The following is a 22,684-nucleotide window of genomic DNA, read 5'->3' on the forward strand; positions in this document are numbered from 1 at the left end:
GCGGCTTACTTGCAAGCTAAGAGTAAAAGAGCTAAAATAATATTGTATATAGCTGCCTACGCCTTTTCGCGTAAAACAACGCATAAATAATGGCAACAGATGCTCACTTAGTAGACATTGATTTACTCTATTCTGGCAATATAACTAGTTGTGGACGCCTTTCTCACGAAAGAATGCAACATTGAGGCAAAAACAAAACAGCTGCAACAAAGCCAACCAGGGCAGTCAAACGGGCTTGTCGTCTTAAAGGGCCTAGATGAGCAACTTCGATTTTGAGACATTATCTACCACTTGTCGACAACGTGCTTAGCAGTGTCGTGGACTTTTGGGATTCGTTCGAAAAAAGCAAACGGTTCATCGTACTTTTCTGTGTGCTGCGGTATAACTCACACTTCCGAGCAGGAGGAATATCTGGCATGGAGAGTGACCATTAATGCTGAACAGTTTCGAGAACGTTAAACGGACCCTCCGACAAGGTCATTACTGTGCCTGTTCGCAGCTACCATAACCATCATTTATTTCGTCTTCTCCAGTACTGCCATCGCCTTCCTAACTTTTTGTAAGCCTTAGCTCTCTCAAGGCTGATTGTCACTATTTTTATTTTTATGCAGAAGTAATTTTCTGGCTGCCCTCCCACCTACGGAAGCATGCGTTTAGCTAGTTTGACGAAAGCTGCGAGATTTTTCTTGTATCAGAATTTCAAAGTCGTACGAAAAATGCTCCAAGAACAGCAATCATAAAGAGCCGCTTAAGGAGCGCGGAATTTGTTGTTACTCTGTGTGTGCCGCAATATAACTGTTCAGGGAGATATACGGCGAGTGCAGGGAACTATTATAGCCAGGATGCTAGGTAGGTTAGCCAATTCATATCTCCATAGTGTCAAAGAAATTGTTCTTTTTAGTGATCTTTTCCGGCACAATCAAACACAACAGCAGTTATAGAAGCAAGATACTGTGCGTCAAGAGGGTGAATACCTTGATATGTGGCTAGACCTTTACAAGATTAATTATGAGTAATAGAAAGTGAGAGCCAGAGATGCAAACACGGGCAGAGCTGGCGACCTGTATGCTTTGCCAAAGCTAGCCTCTGAAGTTCAGAATTTGTCTAAAAACCTGCATTAGCTTATAGATGCATTGGACCGTTAGAAGTTAATTTTGCAGAAGTTAGACCGGGTCATAGCGATATCCATACCCTAGTATTATGATTCTGTCCCGTGTCCCCCAGTGTTTAAGAACACTTCTGTTGGAGTCTCGTGCCGTTTTCAAGAAACTGAGGAGTTACTGGAGTGCAACATTACAGCCTTCTAGCTTTAGTGTAGCAAGATGTGGCTCTTCAATATCACATGAACGGTGAAATGTGACGCTAGGAAGATAAGTTACGCATCAACAGTGTTAAAATAATGGGCATTGTGAAAGGGGAACGTGCTAAGACAGCTAAAATGGCGTGAAATTATTTACGCTTGGGTGACAGATCCCATGTTTATTGGACAATATTTCGTTACAATCGGTAAAATATCATATTTATCATATTTTTATATAAAAAGCTACATTCTAGGAAAGTATATTATCGATTCGGGGCAATCAGATTGTTTCAAAACTAAAAAATTGATTATGCCACAACTGAAGGCTGCCGTTTACAGTTCAAGCCAACAACCAACCGGTCGTGGAAAGGAAGATGGCCGGTCAAAAAATGGCTGGAACCTAGTAGAAGGGCGCGCAGAAATAGTGAAAAAGTCAAGGCACAAGGCTCAAAAGAAATGTTGACAAAGTTGCGTAGTTATGTGCCGCTGGGACGACATGCCTTGGAATATTAAACCATGCAATGCACGGATTTCGTAGTGGTGCCGCTAGATGGAGCGGGGTGCGGAGAGGTATCCGTACAGGAAAAACATTGATTTACAGCGGAGGAAAATAACTAGGAAGCTTACCAGCCAGTATGCGGCCTGTAGGGTGGGCAACACAGCAACAAAGAACGTCAAGCGGAAAGTCAGAGAGGCTGAAATAATCTCATGGGTGGCAGCAATGCAAAAGAAACCTGCCCTGGTATAACTACTTAAGAGGAAAAAACGAAATCACGAAATAAACAATTTACCATAACTCAAAGGGAAGCTCATTACTTTTCGAAGCGAGATCAGGATCCCTTAAACAGGCACCTATAAAGCGAGATCTTAAAAGGAAGAAGAAGCATGTGCTGGCTTCGGTAAAGGTAAGGAAACCATTGAGCATCTTTTATAAGAATGTGAAGACATCTGCCCAGTGGTCGATTTAGGCACCACTGGCCTCCTTGAAGCCCTTGGGTTTAGCGAGAGCAGGGGAAAAGTAAAGATGTCCGCAATAGGGATTAGCAAGAGGCCATTGGAAGATTGGTTGAAGAAAAGTGGGGAAAGGACAAAAAAACGGAGACGTACAGAAGCAAAGTTCGCAATAGGGGATCAGAAAATTTGGTTGTGGGACTTCATAGTGATTTTTTTTCTTTTTTTTAAACCTAGGTAGGACGTTAAGCAGTATAATAGCAAGAGCCTAGTGGTGCAACCCACCGCCCCGTTCTAAAGGGGACGCTCATAACATCCATCCGTCCATCCATCCGTGAAACCCGAGATGCTCTTTTGCATACACGTTTTGGTATTAACAATGCGATGTCGCTACTTTGCTTCAGTACTCATTGCATTAATGTCGACATACATCGTAAGACTGTTACCGCGAAAACATTATATATATATATATTATATAAATATATACATATATACATATATATATCGTAACGTGTGCAGAAATTCAAACGATGGCATTTCACTACTAATTTGAGTCCAGCGCTTCAAGAAGACGAAATATCTTTATTCAAAGGCAGTTTTGCGGAAGTGCCACACACCAAAGCACTTTGGGTGCAAAATTTCAATTACTTCTCTCCTCTTTTATCCGATTAACGAATTTAGTGGCCGACAAGTCACTTTCACAATAACGCTGCTAAGTGAACTGCCCCTAATCAATATGTAACTATGACTGTTCCCGCTAGTTATGCATCAACGGGGACTATGTACCTGTATGTTCAGAAGAACTGGTGGTCGTGACAGGCTGTGAAAACATCAGAGATTGGCACCGCAAGGAATAATGCTGACCGAGGGCCTGCACGTGGTCACCGTCAAGACGCATACTACTCAGATGGTTAACGCAAACTTCTACTACCAGAAAATGAAAGAACAATAATACGTACACTCGTGAATGGTCTCATATGACGACGCACGCTGGGTAGATGCTTAAGTAGGACATTGAGTATTCATTCATCACCATCCAGATAAAGTAATACAGTGTATAAATAATCAGCAGCACTAACGTTGGACTCGCGCTTTCAATTAAAAAAATTCAAGGTCATTCCGCCGTGCGAAAGTGAGTGACCATGCCAGCAGCAAACATTGCCGTAAGGAAATTAGTGGTTATAATGGTAAAGATTTTATTGTAGCCCTTATTGCCACTTAGTAGCGAAGGTCACCATGGCATTGTGGTCGCTATGATATACACTGATCGTCATATTCTCAACGCCGGCACATGCTTTGATAATGTCAAATCGAAGCACGCACGTCGATGGATAGTCAGTTGGGCCAGATTGGTGCGGCATCGCAAGCGATGTCTGCCGCAGGAAAAGCGCAAACACTCTTTTTTCGGTCCAAACACATCCACATTGAAATCACCAACATCGACCACAGGGGTAGCATAATCGCAACTAACCCACGCAAAGTGAGTAGCCATGAACCATACAGGCCGATGAGCCATTGCATTTTTTGCTTGCTTACGCGGGTATGAGCCATTGATGATGTAAGTTTTCGACATGGTGTACTGTATGTTGTATGCGTGTTTAGAAAGAATGTAAGCACTGTTGGCTTCACTTTGCTGAGTGCTTGCACCATCTGCCTTGCGGGGCTTTGAACCATTGCACTTTTTGTTTGCTTACGGGGGTATGAGTGTTAAGGGGGCACGAGCCATTGATCATGATAGTTTTTGTGTGCGAACACGAAAATTGTATGCTACCCTGGCTATATACAATTCCGCTGTAAAATGCTGCGTTAGTGGTAAAAAATATTTCACCCGGAAAGCGAGAACAGCACTTTTCTTCCTTCACTCAGAACATTGTCTGCTATCGGGAAGCAGAAGCCTGAACACACTTAATTCCGATGCGATCAGGTGTTAAAGGATGAGAGCGCCTACGAAGAGGCGCGGTAAATGGTCTGTACATTCGTCGTGCAGATATAAAACTCCTTTAATGGATAGCATTATGAGCCCGATTACTCAAAAATCAGGCGTTGTCGGCGGCGGCGTGACTGAAAGATGGTATCGAAAATTACCGACAGCGCGAAGAGTAAGAACACGTCAAAAATACTCGCATTGACGTCAAATTTGTCAGGCAGCTTACTGTAAACAAATTGAATTATAGACCTCAGAAAGAAAATTAGCTAAAGTTCGGCCTGGGGAGGGATCGAACCCGGACCTCCGGGGTGCTTGAGTAGCACGCTTCCCCATGGCCCCATGGTTATGGTTGACTAAAGTTTTGCCTAGTGCATACATCATTCACGTCACTGCCTCCATCACTCCCTCCCAAGTGTCACTTGCTCTTCGGATTTCATCGGCGCCGTGTCTACTGCAATGCACTCTTGACGCTACATCATCAGTATATAAAATGATGTGTGCCTAGTGCGTGCGTCATTGCGCACGTAACGTCGTTGGCTCACGCGTGCCATTTACTCTTCGAGTTTCATCGGCGCTTAGTCTCCTGCGATACACTCCAAAGCGTGTACCTCAGCGGCAACCGTGAAACGTGGTCGCCCACGGAAGCACGCTTCAGAAGACGAAGCAAGGGAACACGAAAGAAGGCGACATAGTCAAGATAGATCTACCTATGTATATATCGATACTGATTGATTGATTGAAAACTTTATTATGCCACCGAACTGGGGCGCCCGCCTCTTAACCTACACGCCGGTAGGGGGTGGGGGGACGAAGCAGTTCCCGCGCGTTGAGGACGGTGAGTCTTCACGGCCAGCGGCCAGGTGGATTGCTCGACGCTGGTCGTCTTCAGCCTCGCTCTGGAGCAAGGCCTGCCAGGCTTCTCTACGGTCATTGTTTTTATTGGCCCCTGGGGAGCCAGCACACTCCCATATTAAATGGTTTAGCGTACCTTTCTCCTTAGAAATATTGCAGAGGGCATCGTTATATTTATAGTCGTGATAAAATTCATCGCTCTGCCGCAGAATGGTCCAGATGTTTCCAGCCTGTGGCCAACGCATGCGCGAACAAAGACACCGATTCTACAGATATAACTTCAATGCATGTCGAAAACATCAATTGAAAACATTTCACGGTAGCTAATATAACGCTTTTCCATTACCACACGTAAGCAATCTTAAGTGTCCTTGCTGAATTTTTGGGGAAACCTTGTCGACCTGATATTATTTGCGCTCACCGTACGCACACACACACAAGAACATCTCTTCTTAATACACATCTACATTTCCAGTAGCATCACTGTGACACAGTGCTTCAGGAAAACAAAAAGCGTAAAGCTACTGCATTTAAACAATCAAAGCTTAACATCCTTAATACGCCTTAATATTATTTCTCATGGTTTTCATTTTCAGCAAGGCTTACCCTTGTTTCAAAGACGCATATACAAAATTTTGTACCACGGAGCAAAGTAAACACCTGCGAATGTAAAGCGCGACTGCTCGGTGACCCATACAGCTCCGCTTATACGCGAAGAAGTTAGGACACACGTTATCCGTTACGTTGTGTCATCTGCATTTTAAAAAAATCCTTAACGCAATAAATATAAAGTACGAAGCTAACTCAAACTCGATGGGGAGCTCTTTTTGCATCTACAGCACTTTATGTCTTCGGAGGAAAGTTTCTCCCACCTAGATCACACTGCCTTATTACAGAATCTGCAAAAGGGCACCAACTACATCACTCGGTGTCAGGTTCGGCCACACGTTAATTTGGCTAGATAAGTTTTAAAAACTAACTCTTACAAGCCACGAGGGGGCCACACACAAAACATTGCACTACTCAAATGCCTTTTTCTAAATATATTTCAGTTCTTCATCAGCAACTGCATTAACATAAAGAACGCTTCACCTTTACGTATCTGCAGTGGCTGATTTAAAAAAAGCCATTGGGGTGCTATATCTTTGGCGTTGCCCTCACAGGGCTCAAAAGGCTTTGTTCTTATGCAGACACACTTTCACGTTTTCTAATTCTCGGACGCTCTTTTAGTGACTTGCCCAAATGGAACTTACTTTTCAGACACAGGTAAACAGGAAAAAGAACACAAGCATGATTGCACTTCTGCTGGTAGTTTCTATTTTATCAGGCATATCGAGCACCTTGTCCACCTTCAACACTAGGGGTGCAACTTTTTCAAAACGTGAGTAAAGCAACAAAAGCTTGTACAATAATATGATGTTAATAACATATCTGTTGTATCATCTGTAGTATTGTGTATTTCCAGGTAAACGCTAATCTCTTACTTCTTGCTGTAAACTTTATCTGTGAAAGTGGCTGATTATTATTATGACGCTGCTTAATACTGAACTGGACTGGAAAACTTTATTATGGTCCTGCAAGACGCACTTATCGCGTAGCGGGCCTCTCCCACGTAGGGACCAATAGGGAATACCTGGCGCCCGCTTCGGGGGCTTGCTAGGCAGCGTACTGCTGGTCGACTAGCAGTGAACTTCTAAGGGACACCTCCAACAGGCCCAAAGTAGAGTCGGGAAGAGCGTTTCTACACTCCCGGAGCATGTGTACAAGCGTACACATGCTCCACAAATATGCCGCATATATATATATATATATATATATATATATATATATATATATATATATATATATATATATATATATATATATATATATAAAGTGGGTGATAAAACAACTTGCCGCAGGTAGGTACCGCTTTCATCCACTTTAATTTCCATTAATTTCTCGTTTCTTCATTCCATTTAATAAGCACAAGTAATTTTCCTATGTTGTCCTCGTTGTCAGTGTTTGTTGGCTTCTCATGATATGGCTACTAAAAATCGGGCCCCTTGGTTAACCCCCTTTCTTCTCGTTTATTACATAACGAGGGTCTCGAATCCGGCAACATTGATGCCTTCAGGTAGCATATGTGGGTTTATTGACCAGTTGCCTTCACCCAAAAAGATCACGTTCTCGTGACGCCTGCGGCAACAAGGACGTTCCACGTCTGCCGCCAAGGTCTGTGAGTGGTGGCGCTGGCTAACACTCCCAGGGTTCTACTAGTACACATAAATACCCAAGAAAGTGGATGGTACCCAAGTGGATACCCAAGAAAGCACAATTGGTAGAGCATCGCAGGCGAAATGCGAAGGTTGTGGGTTCGGTTCCCACCTGCGGCAAGTTGTTTTTCATCCACTTTATTTTCATTAATTTATCGTTTCTTCATTCCATTTATTAAGCACAAGTGATTTTCCCTATGTTGTCCTTGGTGTCAATGCTTGTTGGCTTCTTATGATATGAGTCTAATATATATATATATGTTGTCGCGGTACAACGCGCACAGAACACAGGGAGACGTTCTTCACGAACAACAAGACAATCTGTTCATAAACAAACAGAGCAGAGACACGTCTTCTTTGTCATCATCCAATCTCATTCTAACCCACTAGGCGGAGTCCGTTAGTGCTCCCATCGTCGTCGTCGTCGTCTGCATAGAATACATGCGTCATTTGTCCCTCCCTATACGAGAGCATCATTCGCGATGCTAGAGAAGGAATGTCAATTGCAAAAGTTAAGGCCGCTAGCATAGTTATTCGCTAACATACGGCTTCATGCGGACAACGTGCACAAGTTCAGGACGGTGTGTGCGGCGCCGCGTACAGTTGGGATTATCGGGAACGACCTCGTAGGTGACATCACTGAGTCGCCGCAATACCCGATACGGTCCGAAGAATCGCTTTAACAGTTTCTCGGAGAGGCCTCGTTTCCGTATGGGTGTCCAAACTCACACTCTGTCACCGACTTCATAGGTAACTATTCTACGGTGAATATCATAGCGGCCTGCGTCGTAGTCTTGCTGCTGGCAGATCCGCAGGCGCGCGAGCTGCCGAGCTTCTTCTGCGCTTTGCGTAAACACATAGGCGTCCGTATCAGTGTCGTCAAAGTCGTGTGGAAGCATCGCATCCAGCATCGTTCGTATATGTCCGTGAACAAGGGTGAACGGAGCCATGCGCGTTGTCTCTTGTTTCGCCGCGTTATATGCAAATGTCATATACGGTAAGATGTCGTCCCAATTTTTATGTTCGACATCCACGTACATTGATAGCATGTCTTCAATGGTTTTGTTTTGGCGCTCTGTTAACCCGTTGGTTTTTGGATGGTAGGCGGTTGACTTTCGATGGGCCGTTCCACTTAGTAGCAAGACCTGATTTAAAGTGCAGCCGTAAATGCGGTTCCTCGGTCTGTTATTACGATGGTTGGCGCGCCGTGTCGCAACACCGCATATTCAATAAAAAAGCGAGCTACCTCGGCTGCTGTGCTGCTTTGGATTGCGTTTGTTTCTGCGGAACGTGTGAGATAGTCGGCTGCGACAATAAAAAAGCGATTGCCTGCAGTAGAAGTTGGAAGTGAGCATAAAATATCCATTCCGATTTGATCAAATGGCCTTCGAGGGACCAGGATGGGTTGTAGGAGGCCGGCTGGTTTCGTCGGTAGCGACTTGCGCCTCTGGCAGTCGAGACAAGTGCGAACGCGATGATTCACGGTGGTGGTAAGTCTCGGCCAGTAGTACCTTTGCTGCACTCTGGCTAATGTTCGCGTGTAGCCTAAGTGACCAGAAGTCACCTCATTGTGGCAAGCTTGAAGTACTTCCGTACGAGGAGCTGCAGGAATGACAAGCAGATAGGGGGACCCGGTCGAAGAAAAGTTTTTTTTTTGTAAAGGACCTTGGCCCGTAAACAAAACGACAACAGTCCTCTTGCGAAAACTCTAGGTGGTTTCGCAATCTTCCCTCCAAGTAATTGACTAGTTCAAGCAACACAGGGTCGTTCCGTTGTTGTTGCTCGATGGCGGATGTGTCCATAACACAAAGAAATGCTGAGTCTTCTTCTTCGGGCGGAGGAGGTGACTCTATCGGCGATCGAGACAAGCAGTCAGCATCCGTATGTCGTTTCCCCGACTTGTACGTGACAGTCATGTCAAACTCTTGCAGCCTTAGGCTCTAACGCGCCAGTCGTCCAGAAGGATCTTTAAGGTTTCTCAACCAACATAGTGAATAGTGGTCGCTAATAACTGTGAAGTGGCGGCCATACAAATATGCGCGAAATTTCATAACAGCCCATACTACGGCGAGACATTCCTTCTCAGTTGTGGAGTAATTGGCCTCTGTGCGTGAGAGTGTTCTGTTTGCATAGGCAAGCACTCTTTCTGTGTCGTCTTGCCGCTGGACAAGAACAGCTCCTAAGCCAACATTGCCGGCCTCAGTGTGGAGCAATGTAGGAGCGGTCTCATCAAAGTGAGCAAGCACTGGAGGTGTCTGAAGACATTGCCGCAAGTCGTTGAATGCACCTTCCACTTCGTCGCCCCGTACAAAGGCAACGTCGTCTCTCGTCAGGCGAGTTAACGGCGACGCAATGCGCGCAAACTCTGCAATAAGCCGCCAGTAATAGGCACAGAGGCCGAGGAAGCGCCTGACAGTCTTTTTATCGGATGGTACGGGAAACTGTGCGACGGCTGCAATTTTTTCAGGATCCGGCCGGACACCTGCGTGTCTGACGACGTGACTGAGAAACTGCAGTTCCGCGAAGCCAAAGTGGCACTTCTGCGGCTTCAGGGTGAGGCCTGCGGACCGTATGGACTGCAGAACCGCTTCAAGCCGTTCGAGGTGTTCTTCAAACGTTGCAGAGAAGATGATGACGTCGTCGAGATACACTAAGCAAGTTTTCCACTTCAGACGCGAAAGTACGGTATCCATGAGGCGTTGGAACGTAGCAGGGGCAGAACACAAGCCGAAAGGCAAGACTTTCAATTCGTACAGGCCGTCTGGCGTCACGAAAGCAGTTTTTTCATGGTCTCACGGGTCGACTTCGATTCGCAAATATCCGCTTTTTAAGTCCATTGAAGAGAAGTAACGTGCCTGTCGAAGCCTGTCGAGTGAATCATCTATACGGGTATGCGGGTATACGTCTTTCTTTGTCACCTTATTTAGCTTTCGGTAGTCCACACAGAAACGCAAGCTGCCGTCTTTTTTCTTGACCAGAACTACAGGAGATGCCCAGGGACTAGCTGATGGTTGGATCACGTCATCTTCAAGCATTTTTGTCACTTGTTGTATGGCTTCACGTTCTCTGAGAGCCACGCGATATGGATTTTGGTGAATTGGTCTTGCCGTATCCTCCGTAATTATTTGGCGCTTTGTTAGAGGCGTCCGACCGACGCTGGACGTCGACGCAAAGCAGTCGTTGAACTTGACCAATAGCGTAAGAAGGCGCTCTCGTTCGTGCTGCGACAAAGCAGTGCTAACGTCATGTACAGGAACTGGGTCTTGCGTAGGCGCTTCTTCGAGTAGTGAACAGCAGCCACGAACATCCGCAACGGCGTCAAAATAAGCCACAGCGGTGCCCTTGGGAAGGTGCCGTCGCTCTGTGCTAAAATTTGTTAGCAACAGGTTTGTGCGCCCGTCGGTGACATTCACGATTCCTCGTGCGACCGAAATACCGTGAGTAAACAACAACGTGGTTATTTTGTCGGCAACTCCTTCGCAACAATACGGTATTTCACATGCTACCGAAACAAGGGCACACAATCGAGGGGGGATGACGACGTCGTCTTTTGTTAGACGAAAGGAGTTGTGTTACGGCGATAAGCAATGGACTAAACCGGAGCAGTTAATAAACGTCACCATGCGGTCCGGGATGTTAATTACGGTGCCACATTCTTTTAGTAAGTCCATTCCAATAATCAAATCTTTGCAGCATACAGGAAGGACGATGAAAGCGGCCACGAAAGAAGAATCGCCGATGTTAACTCTAGCAGTACATCTTCCAGTAGGCATCAGTAATTGGCCACCTGCCGTCCTTATGTGAGGTACCGTCCATGGCGTCTTTACTTTCTTCACGCGGAGGACGAATTCCTGACTCATAGAGAAGTCGGCACCAGTGTCGACTAACGCTGTCACCGGCTGCCCATCCACGAAAACATCAATGCCGGCGCTCACAATTTCTTCAGTGTTTATCGGCTTCACGTCGTTCTGCAGCGAGAATGTTGGGGGCATTTTAGTGTCTTGCGGCGGGCCTGTAACCTCTCCCCCCGAGGTCGTCACCTTCAGTTTCCCCGACGGGGGCTGGGCGACCTTCGTCATCGGAGCTCCGCAAAAGTACGTCCAGTAGATGAAACCATCTGGCGTGGAGGGGTTGGAGAGCGCGACCGATGGCCGAAATCGGACCGATCATTGGGCACGGATTCGTCATTCGGGTGCGCTATTGGGGGTCCCTGAAAAGCAGCGTCGTCGCGGCGTAGCATGGCGTCGTCATTTGGACGTCGACCATAGGACCAAGGATAAAGAGGTCGAAATGATGTGTCACGATGCCAGCAATGACGCGAAATATGGCCGATGCCTCCACAGTAAAAACAGAGTGGGCGTCTATCGACAGTGCGCCATACGTCGGTTCTCCGAGGTTGCGGCCGTCCCATAGCGTCGTTTTGCGGCGGTTACCAAGACGCGGCGAACGACGGCTGGCGGTATGACTGAAGCGGCATAACGGCTGCGCGCTTCGAAGCCTCCTCTTGTGGCGGCGACCAAGGAGCGGCTGTCAGAGATTGGTGGTACGGCGATGTGGTTGCAACTGGTGGTGGACATCGGACAGCGGCGGCGTAACTCAGGGGTCACTGGTGGTCTTGAAGATCGGTTACCGGGAACGCCTGCCGGATTTCGTCACGCACCACTTTGGCGATTGACGCGACGAGTGTATCTAGTGTTGGTGTCATGATTTTTTGTATTTCTTCTCTGATGAGCTCTCTGACCAACTCACCCAAGGAGTTCTGATACTCGGCAGTCACTGCGGCGGCATTGATTGTAGTGCTGGTGGACAGTCAATCGTACTGCCTGCATCTTTGATGAAGGACCCGTAGCCTCTTTGATAAACTCAGCGACAGTGACTGGCGGATTGCGCACAAGCCCCGCGAACAACTGCTCTTTTGCACCTCACATGAGGTAGCGCAACTTCCTATCTTTGGTCACGTTCGGGTCGGCTCTACGAAAGAGACAGGCCATGTCCTCGGCGAACATTGTGACCGACTCATTAGGTTGTTACACGCGTAGCTCCATCATTTGCTGGGCGCGGTCGCGTCGGTCGGCCCTCGCAAGTTTCCGTGATCCTCTGCCGAAAGTCATGCCAGCTCGTGAGGCTACCCTCGCGGTTCTCGAACCAAGTACGGCCACAGTCGTCAAGGGCGAAATAGACTTGAGAGAGCTTTTGCTGCTCAGTCCACTGATTAATCTGTGCGACGCGTTCATACTTGTCCAGCCAGTCTTCAATGTCTTCGAAGACTGCACCGCGATAGCGATCGGGAACCAGCGGATGCAGAACGGTTACCTGTTGTGGATTGGGAAACCGACTGGTTTGAGGTGCTTGTGGTGGACTGGTTTCAGCCATATCGAGATGTGTGCAGCTCCTGGAGAGAGGTGGTTGAAAAGCGGAGAACTCCGAGGCAAGACCTAGCAGTCGACGACTAAAGCCATGCACGGGTAAATGGTGACAGTGCGTCCGGGCTAGATGAACGACTCCCAGAAGGACTCCGATACATACATGCACACATACATACCTATACCACGTGACCGACTTGCCACACTTCACGTACATACACTCTCTTCAACTCTGACACTTCTAGTGCTCACGCATCAGAAGACGAGATCGATACTCCCCCGCTCTGTGCGGGGAGCCTGAATGCAGTTTGTGCATGTTCGAGTCTTTAGAGTGCACGCGGTTTCGGTCTACTTAACTTGCCAGGAGAGAAGGATTAAAATTGACTCAAATACTCGGGCACCGGTACCTAAGCAAGTGAGCACACTCATATACGTTCACCAGTTGGAACAGGGGCTTTCCGGTTTTTTACATAGTAAGTAATGTCTTCTTGGTCCAAGCGAATGTTTGAAGCACACTTGGCGTTGTTTTCGGGTTTCTTGAATGAACGATCATCCCGCGGATGCCAGCCATCACAGCGTGTCTTACCAGATAGGGGGATTCTAATGGGCATCCTCTATCCGGTGGATTTGGCTTACTGATGCTATGATCCGCTGGTGGCTGTGTTTGCGCTTTTTGTTAGTCCTGTATACAGTCCGCGAACCTCTTCTGTGGATTATTTCTTTTCATGCTATGGACACTGTTAAATTGCCGTTTGATGTTGTGGAACAATATCTGCCTCACAACAAGCTTCAGTCCGAGCCCCACTGAATATGCAGATGGTGAAGCAGCAAGCGCCAGACAGATTCTCTCTGTCGTCCATCCTAGGCATATTTCCCGTTTAGCACTCGCCTCCTTAACCACAACTACCAAGCAGCCCTAAAAACTCTCTCTAAATTTTGTCACGCTGCCGAACATTTTATTAGTGCATGCTCCACCTTTCTTTCACACAATACAAACGCCTATGTGGTAAATAATACTAGGATATTCATGTCAGAACACACGAGCCTAATTCTCGGCTTAGAGGCGCAGGAACGGCATACTAAGATAAAACGTTCAATTCGTTTGTTCTCCGAAACCCACATGATAGTCTTGTCGTGCTCGTGCGCACGCGACGAACTGCGGATTACTCTTATGCTGACTAACTCCGCACGCCTCCTTAACCTGCAGACTCCGGACAGTGCAGGGTCACCCGCGTATACGGGACGTGAAATGGACACAGCGGTGAGGCAATGTCAAGCCTATGGTACATGGCAAAGCGGATCTTCTGACGTAGACGACTACAAGTTAAGTGTGATGTGAAGTCTCTGGGCAGGCTGGCTTTACATGAACGAGACTGACGACCTCCAAACGACCATACTGAAGAATCGTTGCTGGATACCCTCTTCATTGAAGGACGCCAAACGGCCTATGTTAGGCCGGCGTCAAAGGCGCTTTGAGGGCATCCCGTCAAAGAGACTGAAGTGGCAGACGTGATGGCCGATTTCGCAAAAATGTTATGGTCTGAAATGCGAGAAGGGACTGGGCGTACAACCTTGGCACAGTACTAGAGGCACCGAGGAGAGCGTTATGGCTGGGGTGGTGCGTCTTTGGAATAAAAGTCACCAGGAAGCCCCAGTTCAGCACCGAAAAAAATGTCGCCCACCGAGCGACCCAGTTCATTGCGATAGGCCGATCGCCGACCGAGCAGTACCTGTATAAATGGTCAAACCGGTGTTCGCAGTTGAGGAGTGCCGTAAGGGCAGTCTTCAACTGGCAATATGGCTGTTAGACCATCCCTTTGGCACCGGGGTGATTTAGTATAATTTAGAGGCTACATCGCCAGTTAAAGTGAAAAACTTCGGCAGCATTTTACACTCTTGCGACTCGTGAAGGCGAAAGCTTGCTGCCTATATCCTGGTGCGCCGTCCGGCATCATCGCGTTGCTTCTTTCGCAGTTCAGATTTCTCGGCTCGTTTTTCGCGCGTAGCTGCGGCTTCGCGCAGACGTATAGCGGGGTCAAACTCACGCCAACGACGTTTATCCACGACTTCACGTTGGGTCATTTCAGAAGGGGATTGAAACGTATGCTGTTCTGTGTGTTGTATGGTTGGTCTTAATAAATGTATACGCTGTTCGCTTCACTTTGCCGAGCGCTTGTCTCGTTGTTTACGGGGGTCTGAACCATTGACAAAGTCCCATGATTTTTTTTTACCACTCGATTAGACACCGCGGTTCTGGAAGCTGTGTGCGTGATTCGAATGGATGTATGTACTGCACGCTTCAATTATCTGAGTGCTTGTAGCCTATTAGATTTATTGCTTCCTTAGGTGGGTATGAGCCATTGCTCAAAACATTTCCAATATAGCGCGTATTTTTTAGGCCATCAGGGGTATCAGCCACTTAGGGCTTTCGCCTTAATAGCATCAACCACCTCTTCAGCAAAATCTGACAGCGCCGGTGAGACTAGGTGGTAGTATCGCGTGGTCTCCGAGGAGACTTGGTGAAAATGGAACTTCGCATCCACCTCAGCGACCCGCACCTCTAAGGTGTGTTGGCAATAGAGCGGCACGCTTAATTGGACCATTGTCACGTCCGGTTTACTCGTTCTGGACGTAGTTACAACGTTTTCAGCTGTTGAAAGGTCAAACGGGCTGATATCTGCTTCTGGATCACCATTGTAGACACTGCACAGAATAAAAACAACCAAAAAATTAGGGTACAGAAATTTTCATTTGATCACTAATTGACTCACACACTCAAAACGTTACCTGTATATTTTCCCTGACATTTCGCATCTTTCCTTAAAATATTAAAGATGTAAGCAATTTCTCGTTTCTCAGAAAACCGCGAAAACTGACATAGCACCCTTTTGAGCGGTTCTAGCCGCAATAAAAGCTTTACAGTAAAATTCATTACATTATGACTATTCCCGTCATTCCATTGAGTCTTTCCATGAGCGTGAATGGTTGCTAATATGTCATGTGGAGAGCCAGAAAGAAAGTTTTTTTAATGCAAAGCAGATAATTCTGCCGGCGTCTGCAAAGTCGCGCACATGCCACTTTGCACGGGCGAGTAATGACAGAATGAGAGGGTCTAACAGTGGAGGGAAGAAAAGAAAAAGATGTGAAAAAAAGTATACTTAGTATTTACGTCTGAAATAGTATCCGCTGTGCTACATCTACATCCAGAATCAAGGCTACGTGAAAATTAATATTGTGGCATACGTACTTCGCCTAGTCTTTAACAGCAACGCAGCGGTTGTTGACCCGTTATCACCGTGATTCTATGGCACTGCGTATATGCATTGCGATTTTTTGCTCTGTGGTTTCTGATTATATAGCCACTTCCTTGCAGGACTGTCTGAGCTCTCAGGAAGAGCACAGACTTGCGAAACTTGCCTTTCTAAGGAAGTTTTTCCTTTTCCTCCCATAGCGTGTCAAGTATGTAAATATCATTTACACCAATTCCCTTCAGGATACGCTGCAAACCTGGAAGAACCATGCGAACGAATGTTATGTCTGGCCAACGAAAGTAAAATAATTGTTTTGGGGTGAGTCCGTGGTTCGTTCTAGAGCACTAGCGTACACGGCGTAATTACGAAGCGTAATGCATAATTAAAATGAAATATACTTCTCCTGCAAGTTCCAATTGTTTTTTTACTGCCGACAGAAGCGATATCAAACAAAAACTGCGCTGCAATTGCCTACTATCGTATCCACTTACAACTACATTCTTCGCTTAAGTCACCTGTTTTCTTCTTTCTTTCCATTATGAAAGTTACCTTTAGTCCGTCTGAGGGCAAATGTGCAGGCGCAGGCCAGCTAAACATAGTGCGGAATCATCCAAGACAGAGGGGAACGAATTTATACGCGTAGGAGTAGACGTAGGACTAGACACATGTTAATAAATACGAACAGTACATTAGACAGGTTTGCCGCGCTAATGTCGCTGACCTCAGTTCAGGCTTCGTAGCACTTACGGTTCCATCCGTAGCAGTGGATTACGAGCCGTGGTGGTGCGACAGCTGTGGCTGGGGCGCAGCTCAGTCACAAGTTTGCTGCTGCAAAGAGGGGAGCCAGGACGCAGCCCGGCCTCGGCAGGTGAGCAACGGCGATGAATGCCGCAGCGCAGCCTGTTGAGCTCGGGAGCGACAGGAGCAGGGACGAAGCCCGGTGCTGTGGGATCCGACAGATAGCACAGTCTCCGAGGACAGCGCTGGAAGGCAGGGTCAAGCCTAGTCCCGCTCCTGCAGGGTCACGACCGGTGACGTCGGCACGTGGCCCACCGTAGTGCCCAGCGAGAGTCCCCCGTACTGTAAAGCTCAGATCAGCCCGTCGGTACCGCTGCGTCGAGTTCATCTGGCGTGACCGGCGCATCAATCGCGCGCACGCTCCCGCTCTGTCCTACAGGCACCATTTCTTCATTGATAAAGGGACGTCCTTAAACCAAAACTAGCGACTTCTGCTTTTCCGAACCTTCATCACCCGCCGTAGTAGCTTAGTGTTGGGCTGCTGAGCACGAGGTCGCGGAATCGAATCCCGGCCACGGCGGCCGTATTTCGATGGGGGCGAAATGCGAAAACACCCGTGTGCTTAGATTTAGGTGCACGTTAAAGAACCCCAGGTGGTCAAAATTTCCGGAGTCCTCCACTACGGCGTGCCTCATAATCAGAAAGTGGTTTTGGCTCGTAAAACCCCAAATATTATTATTATTAGTAGCTCAGCAGTCATAGTTCTGCGGCTGCCCACGAGATCGTGGGTTAATCCCCAACCACGGATGCAAAAACGCTGTTTGGTAAAGATGTCCGGTAAAGAACGCCAGGTGACCGAACTTTATCTGGAGCATTGTACTACTGCATCTCTTCTACAGCGCGCGTTGCTTTGGCGAGTGAAACGTCACAATATGTTTGCTCTTCAACATATATGCCGTCATGTTTCGCGTCTGTATTTGTTCCTTGCACAAACCTTCTATACAACTGAAAGCAGAATTAGTTGTTTCGGTACCAGATATGATTTACTGAAATAGATCTCACAATTTCTCCCAATGGCAAAGTATTGATTCCGAGAGCAAATTAGTAAACAGCTATGCGAAGTAAGGATAGTAGCTTTATCGGCCGCATAAACTTATAGGCATTCCACATGAACTTATAGACATTCGCTTACTAAGTTAACAAGCATGTCATCGCGCACAGGCAAACATGAACACTTCACATTGGGTGACTACGGAGTCAGCGTAAACAAGCGCGGCAGAAGCAGCGACCGAAGTGCCCCTCTTGCTGTCTATAGGTTCAACGCAAACAGCGACGATAAACAGCACAAGAAAGATATGAGCAGTCTGCACCTCGCTTTCAAGATAGGGTGCGTAAGGACCCTGAATAAAACTAAAAGGCAGCGACATGCTTTTATGTTGCCGCTGCCGCTGCTGCGAAGAGTATACGAAGAGGCAGGAGCGAAAATTGGCCGAGCGTCGTCACGTGGTATTCTTCGCACCCTTTTCTCCATTTTTTCCGTCATTACAATTACGGACGTGCTGTCCGTAATTGTAATGACGGTGTCATAACACGTGACCTCCGAATCAGGTGATACGATGTATCCCTGTCTGGTACAGGTGGAAGGGGTAAAACACCTATGTAGGTAACGGCAAGGTGAGGGAGGCCAATATGCTCTGTGCAACATAGCGCGATCAGAGCACTATCTGGAGGGTCAATTGCAAAGGTAGAGTGAGTTGTACAACACCAGCGGAACAGTCTGTGAAGGCGGAATGTGCTACCAGAAAGTCAAGTCCCAGAAATAGGTGGTGAGGGCAGTGTTCTAGAACACCGAATAAAACAGAAGTACGAGGTCTGGCGACACTCACACAAGCCGGACACATATTACGGCCGGTGTTCCACCGTCGCAGACTCGAACGACAGCCGACGGGGCAAGAGTGAGGACTTGAGGTGACTGGGAAGCTTAGCATTAGTCATAGACACGTGCCCGCTGGTTACAATCGGAGCCGTAACAAGTACACCATCCACGTTCACTTTGAAGAGGTTCCAATGTATGGACAGGATCAGAAGAGGATTTTGGCGTCGGGTCTTTAAAGAATGATCACTCCAGATGCTGCACCCATTAGTTTTCCGAAAGTGTGCGCCGGGAAGAGCTAGGGGACGGTGATAGACTAGATGGAGGCGATCGGGGTGGAGCAACGATGTGGCGAAGGAGATCGGCTAGATTGGGTAGGTACAGAAGTGTCGCCAGGAATTAGTAGCGTTTCTGGTGGGAGGGGAGAAGCAGCACGAGGTGGATGGTGGCATGGGAAATATGGCCAACAGGTCGAATTCCACGAAGAGCGGCGGCGACGTGAAATATGGCCGAAACGACCACACGTGCAGCATATTGGCCTGTCATGTGATGTGCGCCATTCGGCCAAGTTGCGATACCGCGGAGGAGCATTCAGATTTCGATTGCGTGTTATGGAGTGTAGTCAGGCCGATTAATTGAGCAGACGTAGATAAAGCTAGCGTTGACTAATTCCTGGCACAGGACGGTGTTGATCAGTGAGACGGTTACCTGGCAATTTTCCGAGCCAAGGGTCGGGTTTGTGAAGAAGTTGCAGCTTCTATGTCACGCCAGGTGATGTGCACGAAGTCAGAAGATCGACAGGAAGTAGGCACACTGCGGAGGCCTTCGCAGGTGGATTTAGCAGTAGTGGTGGGAAGTCAGGAAAATGGATGGGCAATGCGGTGGCTCTTGGCTTCATCAAATTGCCAGCATTCGGTAATGATGTCTTGCACAGTGGAAGAATTCTTAAAAGCAAGGAGGTGAAAGCCATTATCTGCTATGGCCTTAATGACATGCGCGACTTTATCAGCTGTGGACATCCTCGGATCCACTTTGCGGCACAGAGCGAGGCCATCCTGGATGTACTTACGGTAGGATTCGGTGCACGCCTGGACTCGCGAAGAGAGGTGTTTTGGGGTGGCACACTGAAATGCAATAGGCTTCCCGAAGAAATCCTTGAGCTTTTTTAAAAATACCACAGTTCTTCCTCATAGGTCTAAAACCAGGTGCCTGTCATTTCCGCAAGGTAAAATTCCAAATTAGCTAGCGTGATGGTTTGGTCCCAATCGTTGCTTTCACTCATCCGCTCATACAGTTGAAGCCAGTTTTCAACATCAGTGTTGTCGGTAACGCAAAAGGTTTGTGGATCGCGCACTTGCGCCAGTTCCCCAAGCATCATCGCCTGGAACTGACATTGCCGATGCAGCCAAGGAGCACTCGCTGCCTAAATAAGTCTTGTCCTTGAGCCCACAACCTCCACCAAAATGTTAGGAGGAAAAGAGAACTATGAAACACATTTACATGATCTTTACAATAACTTTAGCGGCTCACAAGACGGCAGTTAGCTCGTGAAGTTAAGAGTGTCGCTTTCTTCGGACTAGCCTCAAACGTCTTCTTCACCAGCCTGTCACAATAGGCTGATTCGTACTAAGGCGCATAGGGGGACTAGCCAAGAAGTGGGTGGCACAATTATTTTTATTTTTTTATTTCAAAGTACCTTACAGGCCCCAAGGGGAGCATTGAGTAAGGGGGGCGTCATTGAACAAATGACAAGAGAAAACAGATATATGAGCGCTAAAAAATGTGAGAGTTAAAAATGTTTGTAATGATCACATGCTTCCAAAACAGTGTTAAAAAACGCTAAATCAATACAAAGAGTTATCGGGAAAGGAATGGAAAGTACATTTCACCCTAACATAAAAGGCGATGTAACACTTGCGCAAAATAACGTACATAGCGCGAGTACATAAAGCAAACAAAATTGAAACCACAATAACAAGAAAAAGAAAGTCACGTATTATATGACATGACATATGTACAGATGAAGATACTTGTTATGATGAAGACTGTAGGTTCAGTAGTTGTCGAAATTTATCATTGCTCATTTGAGCGACAGTGCTAATAGGAAGCGAATTCCATAACCGAATCGCTCGTGGTAAAGCCGAGAAGTTAAATGCGTTAGTGTTGCCATAAATGCGAGTGAGACTTACATCATTATAAAGTCGTCGTGATGTGCAAGACGCGCATTCCAGTTGCAAGTTTGGTGGCTTGATTTGGTGAACATATCTATGGAGCAAGGACAGGAGTGCTATGTCACGTCGGCTACTCAGTGATTGAAGGGAAAGGTCGAGTTTTATTTGAGTAATGCTTGACTGGTAGCTGTAATTTCGGGAAATAAATCGACTAGCTCGGTTTTGGATGGCTTCTATCATGTGGATTAGGTATTCATGTTAGGGAGACCATATAGGGGACGCGAACTCGAGCTGAGGGCGTACAAATGATACGAATGCTAATTTACGGATGTTAGAAGGGCTATTACGCAAGCTGCGGCGAATATACCCAAGAGATTTGGAAGCATTTGCGCATATGGTTGCAATGTGAAAGCCCCAGGAAAGGCTCGGTGTAAGATTTAGGCCTAGATATTTATATGCTGATGCCTGAGATATTATATTTGAGTTCATATAATGGGAAAACCTATGAGTTGATGTTTTTCGCGTGAATGTCATTAGTTGGCATTTAGATGAGTTAAGTTTCATTTGCCAGTCTTCACACCATTTGGTAACGAGATGAAGGTCCTCTTGAAGAATGTGATGGTCATCAAGGCTGCGAATTGGTCGATATAATATACAATCATCGGCGAAAACACGCATGCAGGATGAGATGTTATTGGGCAGATCATTGATGTAAATAAGAAAAAGCAAGGGTCCTAGTACGCTACCCTGCGGTACACCGGAACTGACATATGCAAGGGGTGACGTAAAATTATTAACGACTGTAAATTGCTGACGATTTGTTAGGAAGTTACGAATCCAGGAGAGCGTTAAGCAGTCTAATTTGAGAACGGATAACTTGGAAATTAAACGGCAGTGAGCCACACGGTCGAAGGCTTTGGAGAAGTCGAGAAAAAAGCAATCTGTTTGAAGATTATGGTCCATGTTAAAATGCAAGTCTGTAGTGAATTCTAGTAACTGCGTCTCACATGACAAAGCTTTCCTAAACCCATGTTGGTTAATAAAGAAAAAATTATTTGATTCCAAATGATGATATATGTGAGATGCAATGATATGTTCAAGCATTTTGCAGCAAATACTTGTCAATGATATCGGCCGATAGTTTTCTGGGGAATTCTTGCTACCATTTTTGTGGACTGGTATCACTTTTGCAATTTTCCAGTCTAAGGGAAGCTGGCCTGATGACAACGACTGGCGGAAAATATTGCATAAAAATTTGCTAGATAACGTGACTGTATTCTTTAAAATTTTTGAGTTAATATTATCGACACCCGAAGAAGTAGTCAACTTAAGGTTATTTATGAGACCTGTGATACCATCCTCTGTTATATCGATGGATTGCATGTACTGGTAATCTAGATCAGTGACTTCCGGCAGATTAGAATGGTCTTCTACTGTGAATATGGATGAAAAAAATTCATTAAAGACGACTGGTCATTCCTTGTCACTGATTGGAGCTTGATTCCCATCACTTAGTGAAATGTGATGTGAGCCACTATTGGGTGAAATCACCTGCCAGAATTTTCGGGGGTTGTTTTTAAGTAGTGAAGGTAGATCTTGAGAGAAGTATTTTTCTTTAGCCTCTTTTAAAGGTGAACAGTAAACTTTCAAAAATGAGCTATATTTATCCCATACCACGGGTGAATTTGCACGCTTTGCAGTTGCGTATAGCCTTTTCTTCTTGTTTCTGAGCCGTCGAAGGTGCTTGGTGAACCAAAAGTTCTGTCCATCGCCTGTTATTCTTATTTGGGGGATATACGTTTCCACTAAAGCACACAGCTTTTCTTTAAACAGAAGCCAGTTTTCGTTGACTGACCGAGCAGAAAACGAAGCTAAAAAGGTGCCAGAAAGAAAAGTATCAAGTTCTTTGTTAATATTGCCATAGTCTCCCCTGTTGTAATCACGGATGGTTTTGTTTGAGACGCCTGTATATTTCAAGGGAATGTTAAGAGTAAGTTGTAGTA

General features: G+C 46.5%; 1 long non-coding RNA gene across 1 annotated transcript in view; it reads left to right on the forward strand.

The window, feature by feature from the left end:
- The window catches only part of LOC142590336 (uncharacterized), a 42,475-nt gene that overhangs the window by 17,296 nt on the left and 2,495 nt on the right, over window positions 1-22,684 (forward strand). The window contains exons 2-3 of the long non-coding RNA XR_012830077.1: window positions 6,291-6,411; window positions 16,100-16,217. This is a non-coding gene — a long non-coding RNA (uncharacterized LOC142590336). The remainder of the gene's footprint in view (window positions 1-6,290; window positions 6,412-16,099; window positions 16,218-22,684) is intronic.

This window comes from Dermacentor variabilis, chromosome 8 (assembly GCF_050947875.1).
Source record: "Dermacentor variabilis isolate Ectoservices chromosome 8, ASM5094787v1, whole genome shotgun sequence".
In the NCBI taxonomy this organism is placed as follows: Eukaryota; Metazoa; Arthropoda; class Arachnida; order Ixodida; family Ixodidae; genus Dermacentor; species Dermacentor variabilis.